Source organism: Solenopsis invicta, chromosome 11 (assembly GCF_016802725.1).
Source record: "Solenopsis invicta isolate M01_SB chromosome 11, UNIL_Sinv_3.0, whole genome shotgun sequence".
NCBI lineage: Eukaryota > Metazoa > Arthropoda > Insecta > Hymenoptera > Formicidae > Solenopsis > Solenopsis invicta.
In genome coordinates, this window is record NC_052674.1 from 835,336 (window position 1) to 862,661 (window position 27,326).

A 27,326-nucleotide genomic window follows, 5' to 3' on the forward strand; every position below is an offset into this window, starting at 1 on the left:
TAGACTGATAACGTACGTATCATCGCGGCGGCAGTATTTCGAGTATTTGATTCCGTGTAATTATCCCTTGATCTATGCTACACCACTCATCATTAAATAACATTGCACACTCATAAACGCTGTGAGGGATAGCTTCGTTGCAAACGCGATATAGTCGCGCACGCGTTAATCGAAGTAAAACGTTTCTCAGCTGACCTGTTGTTTTTGGTCAGAACATTTTTACGATAGGGAAAACGGGATGTTTAAGCCGATTTTACGTTGTTATTAATCCTTCGTAATATATCGCGATCCAGTTATTGGCTCTTAACGGTTATCGGGTTTATCAATTAAAACGACTAAGCCATTCATAACAGGATTACATCAACGACATCGATGTACAAAATTTTATAACATGTAACTCTAATGGGCGCACATTTTTATCGAAATATAAAATCATTACGTACAGTGATTCTTTATTTCGGCAAAATACGCCGTGATAAAAAATTAAGCGAGCCAATGTAATCGTTCGTATCTAACTCATTATTGTTTTACAACTATGTAGTTTGCAAGAGAAAATCGTGCAAACTTTATTTTTGTTTTTTCAAGATTTTATTTTCAATCAATTTTATATAGAAATAAAAAGCCATGAATTTCTTTAGTTATCCAATTGTAAACATATCGTGTTTTTATCAGTGTTAATGCAATGCAATGCTTTTAGTTTTCGAGTAATAAGTGGATGTCGATTTAGGTGATCTATGCCAATATTGATGACTTTCCTCTATTTATACTTATACTACTAATACTATACGATCGAAAATCCTCTCATTTAATCCACTTATTTAATTTGTATGTGCAAAAAGAGTAGATACATGTATATTAACTAAATTCAAACCAATTCTTTTCTTTAAAAAGGCACGAGCACAGAATTGAAGTTATTGTTGTCACTTTTCCGCGATGCCGATTGGTTCTCTCACTGCGCTAATTTCGTGAGCGCTGTCATCGCGAAAATAGCGTGTTTTGACTATGTGTATCGAGAGGTTAATAGTGTTATTTTCCTTTAATCCTGCGCAGGATATTTGCAAAGTATTAAAATATAATATGAAAATTGATTTCTCACTCACCGACTCGATGCGCAACGAGCGGAGTTAATCAGCCACGAAGCTACGGTAATTACTGTAACACAAACAGAAGATTTAAAAATTAAAATAATTAATATTTCAAAAGTTAATTCTTATACACCCAGAAAAAGATTTCTTTGAGTCCGAAAATATTTGTTGATTCAAAGAAATTCGTGCACTGCTATACGGTTAAAGAAAAGTTTTTTTGACTTGAAGAAATTGTTTGAGTATTCCTTTCATTAGAATTAAAAAAAAACAGTTCAGTTGTGCAACGCAAATTTTATTTAAATGAAAGAAACATATTTTTAAAACCAGGACAACTAAATTATTTTTTACATTTCTGTCAATATTTCTTTTTAATTAAATAATTATTTGTTTAAATTAAACAAATAATTTATTTACTTTAAAAAAGATTAATGGACGTCATTTCTTGAAATCAAATAAATTTTTATTTTCTTCAGAGGTATTTTTACTTCAACTCAAAAAAATCAAATTAAAGAAACAATTTCATCAATTTAAACATAACTTTTCTGTGGGTATGTATAAAGTTTTATACTAAATTTCCTTTCTTTAAATATCTGTTTTTAATTTATTGTAATAAAATGGAATAAGAGAAAAAGATTATTAAATTTATTTATATAAATAAAGAATTATATTTACCCCAAGGTTGCTCCGCTGGGGCCCGATGCCTCTCCCAGACCTCCTCCTCCTCTCAGTGTCCTCAAGGTTGTCTTTTTTCACTTGTTGCACACGCGGAACACTCGCGAATAATACACCAAATTTGCGCGCGTGGACTAACCATTTATAAAGTTTTTCGCGAGATACTGCGGCACTTCGAGTTCATAAAACCCATGATATGAGTTCCCATTCAAAGGGATTTCTGTGGATTCAGCATCCCAAGTCGGCAAGTAGAACGCACGCGTACCCGCCCTGGACAAGGATAAGCCCCACGCAGAGAAAAACAAAATCAATGACATTAAATCGGACGCCTCTTGTCTCGCAAAAGTTACATTTAAAATTGACTCAGTCATACGCCAAACCAGCGGCGGCCAGGTGACACCACTCGTGATATAGCTAATCTACGGAGACGTTTATACGACGAGCGATGTCGACGACATTTAGACATAACGAAGAAGGTACTCATTGCCGACGTCTACATTCTATAGACGAATCAGGAAATGAGAGCCAGCCTCTCAACACGTTGGACTGCCAAGACTAGTTCTGACCTATAGTCAGATTAAACGTGATTCACTGGCTCAAACCCCAGATCCAGAAAATCCAAAAAGGGTATCTAAAAGGATCTAAAAAAGCCTTAGGGCACTCGGCATGAGACGTCGCGGCAACGCCTCAGTGAGGAGATGTCCACTGCCAAGCAACGGGAGTGCGATTCCCGGCCCTCTAACTAGGAGTCTATCAAATGGGAGTTATGAAAAATGTCTGTATAAGTCCAGTATTTGTACGGCACTCCCGAGACAAACGCGCGACGCGACGAACCGGCTGTGGTTTGTATATTTCATAATAATTCGGCGACGATGGACGTTGGCTTCCTCTCGTCGATTAGCACACCGAGGAATATCTGTAACACACCATTGAGATTGGTTGGATAAACGTTATACACTTTGTATATGTTACAAATATTACTTACCCAGTTATCCCAAGATTGTCTTGCAGGCCTTCTCCTCTTCCTCTCGGGATTTGTTGCACTCACTCGCAAAAATACATAGTTACAATCGCGTGCGATTGGGTACTCGGTTTCCCCTTTGAAAAATTATTCAGGTCTACTGAAGAAAAGAGTTTGTAATATGCTACACAAACGTTGAGTGAATTAATGCTGATTAAACATTTGATTAATATTAACCAAAAATAATTTTACTCTTCTAAATATTTAGCAAGTATTATCCAATAGTAATGTTTACAAAATATTTAGAAAAGTAAAATTATTATTTATTATGTTAATCGAATATATAATATTAAAATTTATTTCACCCAATATTTGACAGTAATTACTAAACACTTTCTTTCAGTGTCCTTATTTTACCCCTCGCAGGATATTTACACAACATTAAAATAAGAAAATAAAAATTGTTTTTGACTCACCGACCCGATGCGCAACGAGCGGAGTTATTCAGCCACGAAGCTGCCGTAATACTGTAACTCACAAACATAAGATTTAAAAATTAAAACTGCGCTCTACTTATGAATGCGATTGTTTTTACGCGTCATACTAAACAACTCGCGTGTTGCCATCATAAATGTAATTTGCTACATTCGCAAGTGGGGAATATAACTTTCGACTGCGCATACATGCGCTTGAAGAACGCGAAAAGTACAGCACGCCCAAACAAGCAACAGCAAATATGACGGGACAAGGAGAAACGAACAGCCGGTGCGGCGTGTCATATCCTGTCACAGCCGAGACAGCGACGAAAATCGTCCGAATGCACGCGTAGATATGATGCGTAGAAACGAAACACACTCACTCCCAATTTTGTATCTAGTACGACGACTAGAGAAGTTTCATTTCACGCAGCATTCGTTATATTCTACTGCACATATCCGAGCAAATACGAGCGCGTAAAATCTTGACGAAGCCACGCGACAGTCACACGAATACGATTACTTTCTACGTACGACAGCATCGGAGTAGCCGTCCGTTATCACATCGACACTATTTGCGCACAATCAAAACTTGGAACGTCGTACAACAGCAATGAAGCGGTAGCCGTGAATGCGACGGTAGCGACGAATGCCGAGCGGCCGAGTCGTCGCGGCCCGTGTTTACGGAGGAGAGTGGGGAGACGGCCCACATGGCGCGCACGTGCGCGTCGGATACCTCGCGTAAGGCGAATGACCGAGCGGCCGACGAAGTGGGGAGCAGCTGAAATACTGCGCACGTGTGTGTCGGGAGCCTCGCGTAATCTGAATGACTGAGCGGTCGGCGGAGTGGGGAGGCCGAGACGGCGCGCGGCACGGCGCGGCGTGGCGTAGCGTCTATCTTGCGGGACGTTGACCTTGCGCGGTGGGACTTTAACCGACGGCATGCACGTGTGATTCGGCTAATGCGGAGTCTCTCTATCTGCGCGTTTGCTATCGCGTTTGTCAACGTCTGTCAACGACTTTTAAAGAAACCTTCTTGCATCGCACTGCATTACAAATTCTCGTAATTCATTTGCAGAGTTGGATAATTAAAACATTAAGAGTTAAATAATAAAGTTTATAACTTTTAAATTAACTTAGTTAATTTCAAATGATTGAACTTTTAACATTAACAGATTATTTTTGATAATCATAAGCTTTTATTTATTAACTTTATCTAAACTAAAAATTTATTTATATATTATAAAAGAAAAAATTATAAAAGAAAAAATTTTAAAGAAGGAAAAATGAAAAAAAAAGCAAAAAAAGTTTAAAATAAAAAATTTAAAAAAAAGAAAATAGGAGAGCGAATATATACAAAAGAATGATATAAATTTTTAATAACCGCTAGATTAAGTGTAGTATTTTAAAATTTTGATATAGAAATAAAAATTTATTTAATAAAACATTTTCTTTTCTGTTTTTCAGTAAAAATTATATGTAATAGACGAATAAACAAAAAACGTTGAATATGAAAAAAAAGAAATAAAATATTGAAGAAAGAAAGGCGAAAGAGTTTTAAAATACGGAAAAAAAGATGAAGATGAAGAGAAGAAAGGAAAAAAAAGAGGGAAAAGAAAAATATTTCAATATTTGATAAAAACAACAATGTTTCATAAAATAAATATTCATTCTGATATCAAAATTCCAAAATATTATTTATATTTGATTTACTTAATAAGACATATTCTTTTTCTTCTTGCTCTAAAATTTATTTATATAATTGTTCCTCAAATGCAATAACTTTGTCTTAATAGAAAACAAGTTTATTACCATTTTTGCAAAAATCAAGTTATCTGAAATTTAAAAAGTTTTTTTAATTTAGTCTCTGTTTCTAAACTGTTAATTTCATAAATGATTTATGCTCAAAAATAATTTATGATATTATATAAAACAAAATTTTTTTCGCATATGGCTCTGAAATCACATGAGAACAAAAGAAAAATTGGGGACGCCACATTGTGCGTGACACTACGTGTGACGCGCGTCGTGCTGTAAGAGCGAATAATCGTCATTGTAAGATTTACGCTCTTCAATGAAACTTCTATCATCGTTGTCTTTATGTGTACAACTTGTAAACCGCATGTTTAAAAGCGTTTTGAGATAATCAACAAACTGTTTGCTATCAAATTGTTTCTGAGCTCTTATGAATAAGTAAAGTAATATGTGTGAAACGTATGCATTGAAAATAATTTCAAATATAAACCAAGTTTATCACATTGAGTAAAAATGGCCTTTTTTGCTTCAATGTTGAATAACTCGGTAAATAAAAATTGTATAATGCTCAACAAGTACGGAAATTAAAGATAAAGATTTACGCTTTTGAATGCTGTAAACTGCATTTCTGCGAGATTTTATTCCGTGGAGCTTTGCAATTTTATAAAAAAAAATTCATCAAACGTCAAAATTTTATACAAACTTTGAAAAGTTCCACGACGTAAAATAATCAAACGCAAATGTAGTTTACAGCATACAAAAACGTAAATCTTTACCTTTATTTGCATATTTGTTGAGCGCTGTACGACTTTTTATCACCGAGCTATTCAACACTGAAACAACAATGGTTTCTTTTGCTTTAATGTTGAATAATTCGGTGAATAAAAATCGTACAACGTTCAACAAGTACGCAAATTAAAGGTAAAGGTTCACTTTCAGCGCTTTCAAACGCTGTAAACTACATTTGTGTGCGATTTTTAATTCACGTCAAATAAACTCGCAAAATTTGCAACATGTTTTTCCGCATAAAAAACTTTTTAAAAAATTTTATTATGATTTATCATTTTTATCGATGTTACAGTTTCTTTTAGAGAGTAACCGTAAGTGATTCTTTAATTTTGCTATTGATCGCTCACTCAATTTTTGCTGAAGTTGATACTTGAATTTGGTGAAAAAAAAAAATTGTAGAACGATCTTCCTCTGGATTCATTTCAAAAGGCGAAACCTTTCGATTATCTGAATTGATTTTTCTCAATTCTTTTACACTAGGAAATGGAGTAGGAAATTCAAGAAAGATTTTTAAGAAATTAAAAGTTTTGCAAATAAAATTTTTTACAATGCAATAAAACACCGAAAATATCGTGGATTATTTTTTAAAAATTGTTCAGGTTCACTGAAGAAAAAAGTGTGTAAAAGCTATACCAATTGTTGATTAAAATAATGCCAATTATATATTTAATTAATATTAGCAAAAATAATTTTACTTTTCTAAACATTTAGCAAGTATTATCCAATTTAGTAATGTTTAAATTTATTTTACCCAACATTTGACAGCTATTACTAAACTCTTTCTTTCAGTGTCCATATTTTGTCCTACGCAGGATATTTACACAACATTAAAGTAAGAAAATAAGAATTGTTTTTTGACTCACCGATCCGATGCACAACGAGCGGAGTTACTCAGCTACTCAGCTACTAAGCTGCGGTGATACTGTAACACACAAACATAAGATTAAAAAATTAAAACTGCGCTCAAAATAATCCATATTTCTAAAGTTAATTCTAATAAGTATATCAAACTTTTAAAATTTAATTTTCAATTCAGTAATTTAGATATTCAGTAATTTAATCATATCCGAAAAATACCTTCATAAAATTCAATTTCTATACAAGTATTTTTCTTTCTTCAATTATTTTATCTAGTATTATTTAATTAATACATGATGTATTAAAATAAATTAAGTACCAAACAAATGTCTATCTCATAATAATAAACTTCCTCGAAAATATTTTGATTATATAAATTATAAATCAAAGAAATGATGAATATAAAAAATAAAGATATAACATTAATTATAGTAATTAACACATAAAAAAAATATATATAAGAAGTAAAAGTATTTTATATTCATATTTTATTCGTGCACGCATGCATCTGTGTGCGTGAGTGTATATGTAAATTTTAGAGAAATTACAAAACTTTTGACACTGATACTATAGAGCAATTAATAATTAAAAAAATTAATATGTTATATTTTAATATTATTTTAATACTAAAAAAATATTATATTTTAAAATTAGGAAATGTAATTTTACATTATTAGACCTGATACGTGTTCGTTTATGCTTCTTTTTTCATCTCTGGCTAGCTAGCTACCCATGCAGAATAAGTTTTCCTCCTGAATATGCAATGATATATAAAATTCGTACAAATTTTACTTTGCATAATTTTGTTTCAATTTTGATTCGTTTCTCATTAATATATAAAAAAAACAATTTATATTTGAATAATATGCACAAATTAAATATCATGGATTATTTTAGCGGATTATTTTACCGCATGATCCGAAAATCAGAAAAGCCGCAATGTGAACGCATCCCGGTCGTTATTGTGTATTCCATCCTGTGCCGAATCTAATTGCAAATCGCTTGCGTGTAATGGCTCGGAAGCCAAAGCCGTAGCGGTCTATCGATTACCATGGGTTTACAGTCACCATTAGAGTCGATTACAGCAGGTCTATGTCTAGTTTCGCTAATCCCGTCATAACATCACAAAAGAGAATAAATCACGAAACTTTTTATCATTTTATTTATGAGAATAAAAATCCTCTAAAATATAAAATAATTTTATGTCTTAGTATTTTATATTTATATTTTTCTATTTCTTTAAATAAAACTTATTTACTTTAGAAACTTGATATAAAATGCACTCACGGTTAATCTATGTTTGTAAATTTATGATAAATAATGTATGTACATTTATAACGCATGCAAATTTTCAACAAGTTAATAAACGTAATTCAAGCGCCATAATTATAATTAATGCAAGCGCGCACTATTATTATTATTTATTGTTATTTTATCATGGAAAAGCTTCTTTATATTACATTTTATATGCCGTTCGCTAGCACTCTCGTCAACGTGTTGTTCCTTAATGAGTCATCGCCTAATTAGTCGACAACACGGCATCGTTCGCATCATTCGTGTGAATCTCATCTATGTAGCTTGTTGTTCTATACATGAAACGTTTTGTTGGGCAGAGAATTTCGCGGTAGGCGTTGAACCGCGAGTGCCTTGGAAATTCTCGACACGCTCGTGTCGAAACGACGTGACTCTTGGTGAGTAAATTGTAGGTTTTCAGGGTTACTTGACCTGAAACAAGCTACATTAGCGAACTAAGACTTCCTCGCTTCCTTTCTACCAACAATCTTTTATGACCTTATGGCGCAGATAATATCGATTAATTAAACCAAGTGAACATTTCTTTGAAGCAAACAATAATTTATATTTGTAATTCCAATAACCAATGATTGTATAGCAAAAAGAAATGATAATAGATTTTATAATGATTTATACGATTTATACTAAAATGAATAGAAAGATGTTCTTCAGATCTTCTATTTGCTTTTACGTTTGTCCAAAGTATTCCAAAGACATAAGTATTTTTTAAAACATTTGCTTATTATTTTAATTAAAATGTACTACACGTGTAAATTCTAACATAGCAAAATCAAAACAGATATATATTTATTTTAATACCAACGTACATTGTATTTTCTATTTGTAAATTAACAACTGCTATGTTTAACTAAGGGTTATTTTCAACCCTTTTTGATAGATGAAAATTTTACGTATCAAAATAATATTAATATATAAATAACCTCACACACAAAAGAAATTTTTTTTAGCTATGAAAAAAGTAAATAAAATATTATGATGTTTTCTTAAAAATAAACAACTGACAAATTTAAATGTTAGAGTAAAATTTTATATCACTCTAACATTTCAATGTGTCGTTTATTTGTAAATAAAACGTCATAGTATTTTATCCACTTTTCTCACGGCTCATCTCGCGACGAGAACTCGACAGCGCTTGTCGACCTCGCATTAAACCACAAGAGTTCGACGGTAAAGTGACACGCTGATTGTAGAGAAGGGATTTATCGACTACAGGATAGGCTATGAATTCTAATAGCGTTCTTCTCAAAGTCCCCTCGAAAATTCTAATTTATTATTCATATCAACAAGTTCAGCAATAGGATGAGCAACATAGATGATAAATAAATGGATATAAAGAAAAAGAGAGAGAAGATACACACAATGAAATGTGTGTGGAGACATTAATAATTTTAAAACTATGACAAAAATTAAGACTCTAAAGACACTAATTGTTAAATCAGTAAGATACAAAAATTGATACGGCTAATTTTCAAAATTAATTATTTTAAAAATATGATAGAAATTTATGGTAAATTAAAATTGTTTAATTTAAAATATTGTTTAGTTGTGAGTAGAAATTTAATTTCGATATTACTGTTATATTACTTGTTTTTACACTTCAACATTTTTCTTTAATCTCTCTTTTCATATTTATAAAAGTAAAATTTTGATGTGTGGATCGTGAATTTTAGCGTGAACGTCTTTAAGTGCACTAAATTTGACAAATTCTTTGCGACGTAAATATTACTCGTGGCTTGTCAAACTCGTAGTAGCAGCGACGAAAAGTCTTTTGGCAGGGAACGAAAATCGAAAAGGATGGATGGGTTTACTCCTTGCCCTTACTCTTAAAACGATCGATAGTAGGTAGAATGCTCGGGAGTATAGAAAATGTCGCAAAAGAACAGAATAAGATACGAAAATGTACTCTCGGGATACGTTTTGGACAGGAGATGTCGGTCAGTCTTTGTTTACTTGTCTTTCCAGATAAAATGTGCTGCAATTACAGCGCGCGAGGAGAAAAGACTAATACAAATTTGCTTTATTTTTCCCCTTTATTTTTCTCGAATAATTAATTCTTTCTCTTGACACCTTACGATGACATTGCAATGATTACGTTCCGTATTATTAATGTTGCACCTCATATTAACAATAATCGATAAGACTATCTTTTTCGAGAAGATAAAAAATCTAATCTAAAATATTTCCATACTTTATGTTTTATTATTTGTATATTAAATTCTCATATATATTGAGCGTTAGAAAAGTTAATGATTCTTTTCTAATATTGATATTTTCGTATATATCGTATTATTTAGATAGTAATGTTCTAATTTACAATGTTTATTATTTATTATTTAATGACTCGCATATAACATAGATCGATTCGACACGTTTGGCAAGCCATGATTTTTGTTAAAAGATATCAACGATATCAATGGTATATAACAAATCGTAAATTTGACAACAGCCTGCATTCGTAATAGAAATTTTACTCAAAGCCGCAAAGCTTAAATAACATAGTGGTGCGTGTATAAAAAAAACATTTTCCTTGATGTAGTCAGACATTTGATTATATAAAGTGGCGTAACTCTGATTTAATCCAAGACTTACTACGACACACGGTTTCAGGGTTCCATTTCCCTTTTGGTTTGGATTTCAATGAACCGAGAGAGAGAGAGAGAGAGAGAGAGAGAAAATGTGTGTAGATCACCGTGCAGGACCAACAGAATTTTAGCTAAAGCAAATGCTGAAATCTGAACTCGGCGTATAAGCAACTTGCGACCTCTCCGTGACTATCGCTTCTCTCCACGAATGCAATGAGGCTAATCCGAGGCAGTAACGCGAACAATAGCCGCTATCGTATGCCTTGCACGTAGGTAGTAAAGTTAGTATATTAATGCATCATTAATTGATGAAGAGCGATGTTAATTAGCAACGTTAATTATAATAATTATATCACACTTTGTTCATCTTGCATAATGAATTAAGTGCACGCATATTATAAGAGACAACAAGATGTGTTTTAAAATATTTAAAAAATATTTTTAAAAAGTTATTATAATTTCTGTATTTTAATTAATTAATTTTACAGATATTATTTTATCATTAAGATATTATGTATATGGTATTTGATTTCATTATTTCAGTATTAACACATATTATACACTATACTAGCAATTTACAGTTTTTTTGTTATTTGTCATTTATAATTTTAATTATTTTAATCAAATTAATTATGAAAAATTACGAAGTGCGTGTTCGATCACTTCGAGAGGCTATTCTTTTAATGGGGATTGAGAGTAGAGTAACCCCTTAAAATGATCGAGTGTGTTTGCAATTTTTCATAATTTTGAACCATTTCCGAAATATAGGCGATACGAACAGACTTTATAAACTTCGTGTGTGCGTGTGCGTGTGCGTGTGCGTGTGCGTGTGCGTGTGCGTGTGTACAGTTATGAGCTAAAAGGTTGCAACACATTCGATGTTTTTTAGAATGTAGTAGACTTGCTCCTCGAACAGCGAACGTAATTGGTTCTTACTTGTGGATCCAACCAATTACCTTCACAAAAACCATCGAAAAAGAAGTATTGCAACCTTTTAGCTCCTAACTGTATACATACACACACATAGAATCTGTATGTTGGAAAATTAAAAAAATTGAAGCAAATGATGTCGTAAACAAGTCTAACTATTCTATTGTAATTTAAATTAAATTTTTGCTGCTATGCTTATTTTTACTAATTTCATCATGCATATTCGCTTTGCATAAAATCCTTTTTAACGCAGCAAATATTTGTTATCCTAGAAAATAACCGTCATATCACATCTCGCATTGTAGTATAATTGTTATCAACTTATACTTGACGAGAAGAAAGAGAAGAAACTATTATTTTATATTCTTGGACAAAATCACGCCATAGAAGCTAGCGCAAAAAATCTGCTTACATTAAAACGTGCATTTTGCAAAATTATACAGAGATAAATGAGCCGTTGTGATTTTGTCGGCTTAAATGACGCAACATCAGGATTATGTTATTCGCGAACCTGGAAAACGTTCGCGTGGGACGACGCGATAACGACGACATATAATCGAATGTTCTTTTTAACCCTTTTATTTTACGGTATGTCGCGTCATCTCGGCAAATTAAATCGGTGTTACCGTTGGCATCACGCTTTCGCATAATCTATAACAAGCACCACGTAAAATGTCTCGCCAGCAGCAATCAGTGGAACGTAAAAATGTTGTCGTAAAAATTGCGCGCAAACGTGTGAAAGGTAGGCTTTACGACCCGTTGTGCGCATCAACCGGTGTCACGGGTTTTATTCGCTCTTACTCGTTAGTAATTAACTGACTCACCATCAGCGCGAGCGTACTGCATTGTGACCAAATAATTATTCTTTATTACGACATAAAGGATCTGATGCCGTAAAACCGCGAGATAAACCGTAACGCATCTCGGAGCGGAATGTTAATTGGAGATGTCGTTACACATCTCCATCGTGACATCAAAATAAATTTTTCTAATGACGTTGGCTTATTTTTAAAAATATTTATGTAATACAATTGCTTAATGACTGCTTATTCGCATGGTGACCTTTTCATTATAATAAATATTCCCCATTTCAATGTTAATTCCAAATATATTTATATATATTTATAAAAATATAGAAAAATATATTAATAAAAATTATTCAAATTAACAAGTAGTCGAGCAGTCGAACAATTTTAATTCAGTGTATAAATTTTTGTTCAATATACTACAAAATTGCAGCATAATTACGAAAAGATACATCTCCAAACTATCATTGATTATGCGCTAAGAATATATAAAAAAAACTGCAATATTCTCTTGCAATTTAACAAATAATCTAATAAATTATTTACTTGTAAATTTTTGGTCGATTTTATTTATTTATTCACTTTACAATACAAATGTGTAATTATTACTACCTTTTTATCAGTAAGAAAACAGCTTGATTTCCAATTAATTCAAAGATTCAAAGATAAAAGATATAAGATATACTCAGTGATTATATGTCTAATATGTTTTATACGAAAGATGTGAGATGATATAAACTGCACCAACTTGCAGGACTTTCTTAAATCGCCATAGAAAAAAGCTTAATCTCCGGTTGAAGCTTGGCGGTGCACAGTTTTATATATGCACGCAATCGCAGCGATGATCCGATGCCCTAACGGGTAAGAGTAAAACGTCAGAGTGCATTCGTTTGGCGCTTTACGGCTTACATGGAGTGCCATCGTAAGCTAAAAACTGTTTCCGTCGGCGAAAATGTAAGCCAGATTTTTCCGGCCGGATATAAACCGCACGGAATTTCCCAGCAACCGCGCACTTCGATCGGTATAACCGAATAACAAAGGACGAGTGGTGCAATCGCGCGCGAGAAAAGCTCTCGTTGCCGGCTGGCCGCTCGTTAACCCTTTGAGTCCCGGATGTTTCATTTCGCTATTTGAAGTTGTGGCGTGAACAAGGTGACGGTGTTATACAAATAAAGTTCGTAAATAACCAGAGAAAGAGAGCGAGAGAGAATTTATTGATCTGTAATCAGAATCTTCTACGTAATACTCTTAGACCATTTAGAAATATTAACACAGCACAAATTAATATTTATAACATGTGATACGACGATAAAGAAAATCTTTATACAACATAACATGTAGATTTATATCACGAAAAAATTTTACGTGATGAAATTGTTAGAGGAAAATCGTACTGGCCTATCCTTCTTAAAAAGGCCACCCTGGTGGCAAAAGGTGACTTGGAAAAACTAAACAATGCACTGTGTTAATACTGACAAAAACATAATCTTCTGCTTAGATAATTAAAGAAATAAAAACCCATAGTTTATACATTCATAGGTTATTTTTCTAAAACCTGCTAAAAACGAATTCTCGAAAAACAAAAAATAAAATTTCCACTATTTTCTCTTGTAAATTGCATAGTTGAAACAATAGTGGATATATTATTGATAATATTAGATCATTTTATACATTTGTAACTTTTTAGAACTATTTTGTTCATATTTTTCTCTTTCATATTTTTCTCATAATGCGATTTGATACATAAAATTGCTGTGAAGCGTAAAGCGGACTACTTCTTCATAAGAATAGATAATATAGAATCTTCAATTACAACAAATGTTGACAAATGTTTTATAAATTTTTTCATATTTTTTTCTTTAATATCTCTAGGTAGAAAAAAATAGCATGTGAACGTGAGAGATCTATTTATAAGGTGCCAAAAGAACGTATAAAGTAGGACTTGAATTCTAACCTTTTAATTTTATAAACATTGTTGTTTAAAACAATATATATTTTATTACTTAGTTGATTAATTAATTTTATGATCACAACTCTTTTCCTATGGGACCCGTGTCTATTGTTACTCTCTACTGTGTCAGTTTGAGGCCCAATTTTTTATGCTCTTTTTAAATTATGTTTCACAAAAACATTAATTATTACAAAATACGAAACAATATTATAAAAACAGCTATTATAAAAGACATAATATTATAAAAGACACTTTCTAGTTTGTATTCATGTTTTTAAAATTTTATTTTTGCTTTTATTTATATTTAATATTTAAGAAATATTATTAAAAAATAAACTGCGGGCAGATACTGGCGATTCCCTCTATACATACGTATGTCAATATACATATTCGAACTTGTAAGTCAAAAACAGTTTTACAGATATATTTATTATACGAGATTTATAGAGTTATTTTTTCGCCTTTGTCGTCGTCATTGTCGTCGTCTTACAAGAGACAATCTTCTTGAGAAAATGAGAAAATAACTAAATTTTTTCTTTACTCTTTTCCAACACAACCATCTATCCGATTGATATCACTAGATTAGTATTAGTGAAACTTAGCAATCGACTATCCTTATATTTCGCGATGGAAACGTGCACGGCATGCCCGATACCTATCGATGAAATCCTGAGAGACTAAGGTGGACCGGGGGTGGTCGATGGAATCCGCGATGAAAAAAGGCAAGAAGATAGGTGGCGCCTTTCCTTCTCGTTTCTAGAAACGAAACTTTACGACTCCAGGGAGAAATTGTGGTTGCACCTTCAAAACACTCGTTCTGGTGCAGCATACAAATGCATTTGATATTTTGACACCAACGATACACTTCCGAACTCTCTCTCTCTCTCTCTCTCTCTCTCTCTCTCTCTCTCTCTCTCTCTCTATTATTTTTCCGAGTAGCTTTGCATCAAAACGAAACAAAAGGGAATAGAGACTAAAATACCAGGAGAATCTCTATCGAATCACTATCGAAAGAATAGAATACACGAACAAACATAATACTGTATGTATGAATATACTGCTTTTTGAAACAAGGGCTGTTTTATTCCTTTGCTGGGAATGTAACAACAGCAATTGACTATGTGATTCGTCAACATGTAATTATTATTCAAAATAGGAATCAGAATAAATTCAGTACTAATCGATCTTTGTTTTACATGACATATCGTACAATCTTTTTCTTTTTGCGATATGATTGATAGGTATTCTATTCATATTTAGTATATAAAACATGTTTATCTTTTAGTATCATATACAATAAATGTGATTCAAGTTAATTAAATTATATTAAAAATTCGCAATTTTAATTACGAATAACGCAAATATATTCTTTTACGTATCAAATTAAGTACCAAACAAATTGATTGCCAAATCCTATTACAGATAATGCATATAAATACGGAAAAATGGTGATGATAATATTTTTTATGTTCATCATATTCAACACAATATTTTTTAAATAATAATTATATTGTTACATGTTTCAATAATAGAACAATTATATTATTCAAATCGGTTATATCAGTTAATTTTTGTGCAGCATCAATTACTTTATTTACTTGAAAGCAAATATCATCCTTATATATTTCTTATTTCGCTCATTTTAATTATTTTCTACTTGTTCTTTATACTGACAAGTTTAAAGATAAAAAAAAATATAAAAATTGTAACAACACACGATGCGAAATCAGAGCGTGCGCGACCGTGAAAATACGAAAACTATATAAAATACGAAAACACAATTTTGTGAGTTACGTTGGGAATTCTCACGGTACGACTATATGAAACTAGACGAAAAGTTTCCCAAGAGTGTTCGCATAGTTTTCGGTTAGCGTTGTCGCGTCCCAATTCGGACGTAAAAGCGCATAAATATTTCACTTTTGGCAAAGTCGCTACTCTCTTTTCACAACAGGAAAAATTACTTTTGACATCACCATTACAAGACTCGGAAAAAGAAATCAACTGCTACATTAGCAGATAATGTTATTTGTATATGCGTTTATTCGATTCTATATAATAATTTTCTTTTTAATTTCACTCGCGCGCCTTTAATATTTATATGGCTAATTTTTATTCTCTCTCTTTTTATCGCATACATATCTAATTATTTAACTTAAAATTAAAATATGTATTTGATAATAATTTTAAACAAAATTTTGAATCAATAATGTCAAAATAATATCAGCAATACGTGATTAAAATAGCAAATGACGAAGAGTTGAAGCGCGATTGAAGTAAAAAAAATTCCAACATTTCTCGACATTGCAATTGCCTATTAAAAGACATCAGGCGCGAGGCGCGAGAAACTTATGTAAAGGCTACGATATACGCGAATTCATATAAATGTAGTCATTCTTGAGCCAGATTAGTCGACACTTCACTTTAGACGAATCAAAGCTCTAAGGAGAATAGAGGCGGGTTATGAAGCCCTAATCTAGCTTATTGCATACCAGTGCATTTGGTTTATATAAGAGTAGGAGTGTCTGCAATTCCACGTAATGCTCGCATCCGATGCATTTGTTTCAACGCAGGCATTTCAACAACACAATCCACGGTTTCTATTGATGTATATTCTCGTTAGGGTGTTATACAGATGTCGATTAAATCTTACCACATGGTATGCCTCTGAAAGAGACAATATTTTACATGTTCTAAATTATCTCTGCATATCACACAAGCAGTTACATATACTCGTACAATGTAACAGTGACTTGAGCAAATTGGAAATTTGTTCCCACTCTATAAACTCGTATAATCATTAAAATTATGTATTACACAAAGTAACTAGTATTTTAAAAATTTCGTACATAAATGAAACTTTGTACCTTCCGTTCTAATTGTGTTTAGTTTATATGTTAAAATTATCGTATTATTCATAGTTTCTCTGCTGCATTACGATGACTGTCCAGCATATATTGTATTACAGGGTCACTATAAAGCCTGTTCTTTTTTTTATATTTTGGAAACGGTTAAAAAATTATTAAAAATCGTGAATCACGTGCTCATCAAGCATTTCGAAAGTCACTCTACTTCTTCCTCCATCCCCCTTAAAGGGTTGGCCTCTTGAAATGATCGAAAACATATTTCGCGGTTTTTCATAATTTTGAATCATTTTCGAAACATAGCGGTGGGAACAAACTTTTAGGCACCTTGTATATATTTGTACTTTTACACACACAGACACACACATAAATACACCGTTTTCTCGTGATACCAAAATTAGCACTTTTGATATATTATAGAGTGATGGACATCTCAAAATCCGACGTGCTTTTGGCAATGGAGCAAACTGACGAATTGATCATCTTTCACGATTCATCTGATAGATGAGTATTCGAAATAACAAGAATACGTCGAATACATAGGCTGAGTTTGATCACACTGTTTATCAGTGCCAAATCCGATTGTTGGTATAAGCTAGGATTAGGAACGTTACCGCAGTACCCATCGTCAATGCCAATTCGCAAATGCCGTGTATAGAGAGATTCATCAGGCTAAAATCTCAAAATTTGGGTCAAAAAATCCCTCAAAAAAAAACCACTATTAGGAGAATCAAGTAAAATCCATCTTTACACTTATTCATTCGTGAAAATTAGTAATATAAAAATATTTACAAATAATTTAAAAAAAAATTAAATTCTGATAATAAATAAGAAATAAATAAATTGTAATTTATTATTACATTGTAAAATATTAATTTTCATATTAATTAGAATTAAATAACGTTTAAACTTTGATTTCACTTTTAATTCAAATCTAAATTTTACATTTAGATTTAATTTGAGTTGAAAACATGGCTTTAACTTAAATTTAAATTTAAATTTAAATTTAAAAATTTGTAATTTGACTTTAATATTATTCTAATATTAAATTTTCTAAAACGAATCCTAATAATGGGTTAAGAGGCGGCGGTACACAGGGTATACTAGACGAGGTGATTTGAGTGTCTCTAGCGTTGCAACGCGGTGCACCGGCTTCCTCGCTTCTCACCACGTTCTCGGTCGGTTGCCGCGCTCTCGACCGCGCGCGCCTCACGCTCGCCTTCCTTCCTTCCTTCCTTCCTTCCCGGATAGAACCGCTACTCTCCGCCGCGTAATTGGCTGGAATATCTAATGGATTCGGTTAACCCCTTCACGAAGGGCTGGCGGTTGCACGACGGCGCCGGGATTGAGCAGATAAAGTCCGAGTCTCGTTCGTTCGCCCCACGTGTGATACGACGATCGCGATAACGCGGCGTGCGCTATAGAGATTAGACTGAAGGAATTCAACGATAAATTTAGATTCCATGTTAATGAGGAAACAGCGACAGTACCGAAATTCTCTTAACACGAAAAACTGATACGAAACACCCGCTTCCCTCCCTCTCAACGTTATTATAAAATTTCAAGTATCGTTATATACAATTTATACATCGTTACTTTTATGCTTTTAATAGATATCAACAATTTGATATCAAGCTTTTAGCTTATTATCTTGAAAGTGTTAACTTCTTTTAGTAACAAGAGTACTGTTATAGTATAATGTAAAAAAAAAATTAAACACGCACATTAACTGGTGTATAATTTTTTCTTTCAAAACTTTATACGAGTCTCAGGAAAACGAATTCCACACTTACGTAATATGTTCCATATGTATTTTATCAGTCTCGTGTGGTGAATAGAAGGAAATATAAACTTGAAATGTGTGCGTGAAATCTATTTACAATTGCCGTAAGTAATTACTTTCGAGACACCCCTTTTCAAAGCTTGCGTAGTTGAAGCAGAATACTATATACTAGTATCAAATACATATATCAAATACATAAATTAAATCCGTTAGGATTTTGAATAGCTTGTGCTATATGTACATTGAAAAGGTTTCTCTTAACAAAGGAAAGTAACGCGTTATAAGTAATGAGTCACCGTTTATGATTTTTTTTTTTTTTGTAATAACAATGTTATTTATAATTTACATCCCTGGTCTCTATATACTTGAATCAATAGCTTTAAGGCATTAAATTACTTATTGACACGTGCAATTTTCATAGATGATAAGCTGTCTAAAGATTTGCAACTTCAATTATAATTTATGTGTATTTATTGCTTAAAATTATTTTAAGATTTTATTCGAAAGAATTTATTACATTCACAATAATGAAGTTTGTTTTTAGTAAGCAAAATGTACGAAAATATCAAATATGTACAAATGTATAGTAAGTTATCGTGAAACATCCTTGTTTTATTATTTATTACGCGCAAACGCGATGGCCGTAACGTCCCCGTACTTTCCTCTCTCCATTCGTCCTCTCTCCACTTATTCCCGCTCGTTTTTCTTACTCGTTGCTACTTTCTGGATCGTAGCCGTGAAAATTGCTTTGGTTCAAAACCTGGTTGCCGCTTACACACGTACAAGTCGGTAAGAAATAAAGTCTCTATCGGACGAATCGAAACATATAAACACAACACATTGTCGTGCGACTATAAAAAAGCGCTGCCGATACGAATTCAAATGAAGCTTACTGAATTTAAATTTAGTCGAGAACCGTGAGTATAAAAGAAAGCCATTTGCTGAGTAAGTAGAGAAGGATGGTTTGCGCTGAAACTACTTTACAGCAGAGGAAGCGAGAAGTTTTATTATACCGATAATCCAAGGTTCTAGGATTCAGAGAAATTACGTTAACAATTTTCGTTCGTTTCGTCATCCGTATTGTGAAATCTCTTATGTAATAAAATTGCCAACTTAAAAGAAATTAAATTTTGGCTAGTTCGCAACGTTACGTTAAATAATGCAGCATGTATCATGAAACTGGATCCAAATCAAGCGTGCATGAGTGCAAACAAACACGAATGTAAAACTTGTTTCAATAAGTGCAAGTTCCACCGTACTAGCAAACTGCATTCGTTGAATTATATTCGTTGAAACAAGTTGTTTATTCGTGTTTGTTTGCATTCACCCGACTTGCATGGACCCGACTTTATACAAGACAATTTTTGTGTTTTATTTTTTTTATACTTTAAGGAAATAATAATTTTAGAAATTTCTGAAGAAGAATAATAGAAACTAATAATAAAACTAATACTCAATGCTAATTAATAATATCTCAACCTATTTCCTTTCTAATGTGTCCTCTGAAAATAAAAAGCATATAATGCTTTTTTTTTAAATCACTTTTAATGTTTGATAATAATCGTAAAAATGGAAAAACAAAAAACAAAAAAAGAAAAGTTAACACTTGTGTTTCAAAACTATGAAAATAAATGTCTTTTTAAAGATTGAAATTGCGGATCATAAATTATACAATCTAACAATTTTCCCTGCAGCAATTTCTACTGCGCAACGTTTGATACGCAACGTTTCCAAGCATGCGAGGTGCCGAAAAGCCTCGAGAAACTTCGAAAGACCTCCGAACTTCGTCATGACGTTTAAGTTTATAGCGACAATGAAGAGTGTTTCGCAGGAACTGCGCGCACTTCAACGCCAATATGGCGAGGCAAGTTTACCACTTCAGAAATTGCCGAGGTGCAAGTGTTTGCATAACGATCTTCTTACGTCGAAGCGAAGTAACTGGCTCTACGACGATATAGATAGTAACGCAACTTTCTTTCTGTTTCTTCTTTCAAAAATTAAATTTTCAAAAAAATTAAATTTTGCAATTCTTAAAAGAATAATTTTAATAAAGTTTACGAAATGTTGACTAATATCTTTAAGATTTTTTTATCACTTTAAGAAAATAGATTTTATAAAATAATAAACATTTCTAATTCTCTAACTCATCTCTTCGATTAAATTTCTAAGCCCAGAGTAATTTCACAAGATTTAATTCTGCATCGCAACTATCGCCACATGAAATGAAGTAAATGTTTAACCTTTCCATCACGCAAAGTACCAATATTGACAGATGATAAACGATCAAAAATCCTGAATAAAAATATGAGAATAATCGACCAGTATAGAGAAGAATAATGTAAAGTGGGACAATCGAGAGAGAGAGAGAGAGAGAGAGAGAGAGAGAGAGAGAGAGAAAGAGAGAAGAGTATCAAAATATCTCAACAGTCTCTAGGATAATTAAAATATTTATGTCTAAAAGAATAATACTTGATATTTTCATCTTATTGCCCCAAGAAATGTTAAAGAAAACGACAAAGAAATTTGTTTAAAAAAAAAAATACCCTAATGTCATTAGCAGAAACGGCAGCAGAATCGGTATGGTGAAACGCAAACAGTACGGCGAACACAAATACACTCACGACGTTCACGATGTATGCTGCAACGTCCAATTAATACTTTGTTGATCTGTAATTGGAGCATCGTGATTAGACTACTGCGTTGGTCGATGTAGCTTAGCCCCGGGCGATGGGGAACACCGTACCCGCGCGGTATATGCAGATGTACATCGTCGACCCGCCTATCGTAACAACCTACATGCAGGCAACTCATCCGAGACAAACTGCAATTCCTCGTACTACTTACGTCGTACAAGTTACAATTTCGAGTGAGCCAAGCGAAGGGAAAAGAAGGGAAAAGAAGAGCAGAGAGAAACGGATAACCTACTTTCGAGCAGCCGCGAGATTATTTCACGGTGATTAATAATCACGTAGCGATGTTGCTACTTTTCGTATCACGTTCTTTCTCATAGCGCGCGACGCGGCGCGGCGTTCTTTGAACTACGTGTACTCTGAACACAAAAATCGGCTCGAAAGTGCAAACGGCTGAAACGACTTCAAAGTTTGAGAAAAGCCAACGAAAAAATAAGTCTTCCCCGAGGACTCGCTTCGTGCCGTGGTAAAGGAGAGACGAACTTGGAAGCGTATCGTATTTCGCGTCGTTATTGTTAACGCATCGTGCATAACGCGCGCGAGCGAGTCAACAAGTGGCAATATATCTCACCAGTATATTCTTAGCGTAAGCATTATTTATGTTGTTGCTAGACAAGAGCAACACGAAAGATCTCGAGCCAAGGGATGAGACTTGCGCCTCTCCTCCTCCCCCCGTCTTTAGCGACGGCGCCTTTATGCAAAGAGCTTAGAGCTTCTGGCAAACTTGATTGGTAACGCCTGCCCCGCAAAGCGTATCGAGTTCCAAAGCCATTGTACTTCTTCGTGCGATCGATGATATCTCGAAAGTAAACTTTAAACGCTCTTGAGCGCACCGATTCCCTAGAAACAAGGAACACATTGTGACGCTTAGAAAAGGCCAACGATATTTCCGATAAGAAACTAAAACGCAATTGTCGCGCTCTAAATGCTGATCGTGAACAAGTCTGCGAGAAAAAGCTTACTTTCATCCACGGGAAACCGAAGAAAATGGCCACAATAAAATAACTTAGCGCGAAAAGAGAAATTCAATGGGACGTGCGTGAAATAGTGTTGAGAAATATGCGATAAAATTTACGACATTTTTTGTTGCCTCGATGCCGTTATAGAATGCACCGCGGTGTTATATCCCCGGGAGTAGCCCACAACCGCCGCTGTCATGTGGTGACACATTGCGAACGCGGCACTTTTAATTGTATGCTATATTGCGAATGTGGGTTACACTCGCATACGTTTTCAACACATAACAATATAAGCCGCGCAACTTGCACATAAATATTAATATGTGCGCAAAAAAGTACTTTTTCCGCTACGTATGTATGTATTCTTTAATATCTATAATTTCACAGTTATCCATGGTCCAGAATACATGGCATAATATGCCTTTTCATGCGATCCTAACAGGGCACTTCTCACATATGTAAATAATACGACGACGAAAAGTTTTATCGACGATCAGTGCCGTTGGCAATTTCCGCTTTTATCGCCTATCAATTCCCTGGAATCGTGGTGGGCCTGGGGTATCGGGATGCCGCTGGTATCGCGGATATCGCGGGTATCGCGCCCAGAGATAAAATATCCTCGCAGTTATCGAAATAGCTTAGCAAAGTCGTATAAGCCCCAAGTATTTACATAAGCGAACAACACAGCGAGACACGAGACCCAGGGGTATACGCATGTTGGCCATCTCGTGCGGCTTGCCCCTGCGATGCCATTTTTGTGCATAATAACGTTGTAAAAACAAAATTATAGCAGGAAGTTCTTTGTCGCCAGATGTTCTTTGTCGCCAACTATTTTATTTAATCCGACTAGTTCTGCGAAGCAGACCCCCGCATCAGTTGTATTAAATCAAAACTCCTAAATACACACCGGAAACATATATCGTATGTATGTGACTGCATCTTTTTTATAATAATGCTATATAGATAAACACTTTCTTATGAAAAAAAAATAAGTAAAAAGTAATCTTTACTATTAACAAACGATTGTAAAAAGTTCAATAAAAATATATATTCTATACGATCACATATCATATAGTAATTATGTTTAAATCGATATTCATACAAGATACAATTTGCAATAAGAATCTAAACAATTATTTCAAAATAATTATAAATAATTATGAATTTAGTAATTTCAATATTACGATAGTTTAGATCATGTCCTAATCGATTGTTCGATCGGAAATATAATATTAATTTCATTACACATTTCAAAGTTACATTTAATTACTATAATATTAATTTGTGCAATAAGCGCAGCATCAAAACATTAAAATATAGCGAAATGATGAGATACAGTAATCATTATCATGAAAATGTGTTTCATCTATTCCCGAAGCTTAACTGGCATGAATTATTGTACCCATGGATTAATCATCAATTTACACGCTGAGTATAGAAACAATTAATATTGTTGGCTTTCACATTTCGATTTATGGATAAATATTATTGGTGTCATTAGTTTATGAACACATTATGAGTAAAAAAGCTCAAATAAAATAATTTAAAAAAAAAAAATTATATAAAAAGAAAATTGTAGGAAACTTTTATGTACATACTATATAAAATATGAAAACATACAATGGGATCTTTTAAAATGTGAAAATTTTGAAATTGTTCTAAGCAGCACGTGTTTGCCTTCGTTATACGATTCTATTGTCCTTCATTGCGAGTAGAGAAATTTAATGAAATCTCGGAAACCTCGGAGAGGCATTATCGTGCAGGAAAAGGATGATGCGTCGTAATAATAAAGAAGCTCGAAACATCACAATTGCATGTCGAATTACGAACCGATCAAATCATCAGATCGATCGATTTCAGACCTGCAATTAGAAAATAGCTGCTCGAACGCGACACGATGGTATTTTATACATTGTAATTGTTGCAATAATGCGTGCGCAAGCCTGCACTATTACGAGAATTAAACAGATTTATGTCACTTGCGTGATACAAGTTTCATTCGTCAGAAGCCAAATTAAATTCCTCATTATGCATACGGCATCTGCGATTATTTAAATCGAGAAGATCTTGTGCTATAAGATCTATGTATTGATAAAAAACCACTATTGAGAAATAATTGAAGCGTGATTCTGCACTAACAAAAGCAACAACAATTTTCTGACACATAGCGTTACGATACAGCCTTATAATTATATAAATAACTAAATTTTAACTATTAAATGAGATGATCAAACAGAGATATATCTACAATAATGTGATAGTCGGTAGTTGTAGGAAATTATCACGTTTGGCATCTGACGTGATATTTGATATTTCGCATTCCGATGAACAGTGCAATGGACACATGGAGCAGTTCGCACCGCTATCTGCCGAATCTTGCCACGCCAATGACAACACGGTGCGTGACAGCCTTATTACATGACAGTGCGCGGTATACTATGTATCAAATTGCAAGTCCATTCGCCAGTCAGCCTCAAGACCCTTGATAAGCTAGCTCTTCCACCCTCTCCCCTCCAAATTTTTAGTACCCAATTTATCCGAGTACCTAATTTTTGAAGATAACTTTTCTCTTATCAGCCAACCGCGCGACCGATGTTTAAATTCGAATACTGGAACAACCGGAACGAGCACCTAATTCAGCGACTTGATATCTTTAAATGATATCAAAAAAGGAATTTTTTGGTACCAAATTTATATGTGAGTACCTAATTTTTTAAAATTTCCTTTTTTACTTTATGTATACATATCCAATAAACTTTTACGAGAAAATTCATTATTTTTAAATTAAAGAAATTTTACTTAAAAGAAACTCACCAGACCGATACGCAGCATCAAAGTTGTAACACAGCTACATTAATCTGTAAAGTGCATATAAAACCAAATTATAATAACGTTCAAAATAAAAAAATGTATTTTTGTTTAACTGTTCACGTAATTTTTTTCCTTTTTTGCATATATGACTTTTTAACTTGGGAAAAAAAATTAATAGATTAAAGTTTATATGTTTTAAAAATAATAGTTGAAGATAAAAATCAATAACTTTTTAACTTTATTATTTAATTTGTTAACTAGTTAAAACCATTCAACCTTGATTATCTAAAAGATCTGATATACTGAGATATAATTTTTAATAATGTAACATCTTGAGATAACTTAAAATCGAGCTTAAAATGCTTCGAAGGCATTATATTACGATGCAAGATAAGATAGTGTAGATTAAAATTAGGTAAAAAGTTAAAAGTTAAGTAATAAAGGTAAAAAGTTAATAATTTTTAACTTAATTTAGTTAATTTTAAATAATTTCATTTTTTAATTTCAACTAGTTATTTTTGAAACTTTAATTTATTAACCTTTTTCCCAATTTAAAAATTTATCTGCGTAAAAAAAACAAATTATAAAAGAAAAAATACATTCACGCATAGAAAACAGTGTTCCTTTATTATTTCATATAAGCTTAATTTAAAAACAAAATATTAAATTTGTTTGGTGATCCATGTTATAAATGTTTTAAGTAACTCAACTTAAAAAAATTACAAATTTCTAATTTGATATGAATAACACTTTTCAAAATTAACTTTTAATTTAACTTAATTTAATCTTAATGTAACGTTTAACTAGTTAGTTTTTTTGTTCATGTAATTTTTAACGTAACTAAATAAATTCCATAAACCATTAACTTTAACTCAATTTAATTAAAAAGTATATTAACTTCCCCCAGACAGCACACAATATTTATGATAAATATTTATTATTAATTACATTTCATATATTATATAAATATTTTATAGATATTTTATATACACAAAGGAAAGAAGCTATCTTTATCCAAAATGTAATTAAAGTTTATACTACAAATTTTACATTTATGGCAAGTAAAAGGATTAATGTTTATAACATTTTATACAAATTTTATAAATATTTTTATACAATACTTATGATAAATTTTTATGATCTGTCTTCAATCTTAAATCACAAAAATATTTATAAAATATTTTCGTAAATATTTATAAAATATTTACATAATTATTCTAAATATTATATTTTATAAATCTTTTATAAATATTATGGGCTGTCTAAATTACTCTAATTCTGTTACGATGACCTAGAATATAGATTTACCGTGATAATAAACAAAGAGTGAATAACAAACTCAGATAGGTAGAAAACATGAAATGAAATAAATCATAAATATCTTACCCAAGAGTTGCTTCGCCGTTTATCGGTGCCACGCTGGGCCACCACCTCCTTTCCTCTCGTCCCTCCCCTGTTGCACATCCATGGCACTTGACAAAACACTCGCGCTGATTATCGCAACGCGACGGTCGTCACACCCGGAAATCGGAAATGATGCGAAAAAGCTGGAACGCACGGTCGCGAGGCGGCTACGTGTCGACGGCGACGGCAACAATATGAACTTAGCAACTGATTTGCGCGGCGCGGCTCGAGACAATTCCTTGGCGGCATCCTGAAATATTAATGAGAACACTTTAGTATTTATGACGTAATTACCTACGATATGATACAGCAACAAATCGGCGCTCAAGTTCAGCTCGCGTTTCGATATCGCTCTTTGACGAGCCACGACGAAATGTATGTATCTACGTGACGCGATGCAACGCGTGTCGGTTAGGTCGCGGAAAGGACGCGTTAATCGCGACGCGTTGGATGATTACGATTGCCGCGACGCGTTAACGCGATCGCTGGCATTCCCGATATATCACAATGGCACGCGTTAATCGCGACGCGATGAAAGAATAATGCGAAATGTGCGAGCCGTGTGACGGACGACGGAAACTTTTCGCGAAAGTCGCGCAGATAATTTCACGCGCCATCTATCGCGGAACACCTCTACGA

The 27,326-nt window shown here is 33.1% G+C and overlaps 1 long non-coding RNA gene across 1 annotated transcript; it reads right to left on the reverse strand.

Annotated features, from left to right (window-relative positions):
• Window positions 1-275: 275 nt before the first annotated feature.
• LOC105198777 lies at window positions 276-27,326 on the reverse strand. The gene is made up of 6 exons (XR_850896.3): window positions 26,670-27,326; window positions 25,287-25,330; window positions 6,602-6,660; window positions 2,743-3,245; window positions 1,758-2,673; window positions 276-1,152 (listed from the first exon to the last, which is right to left on the reverse strand). It is a non-coding gene; the product is annotated as an uncharacterized LOC105198777 (long non-coding RNA).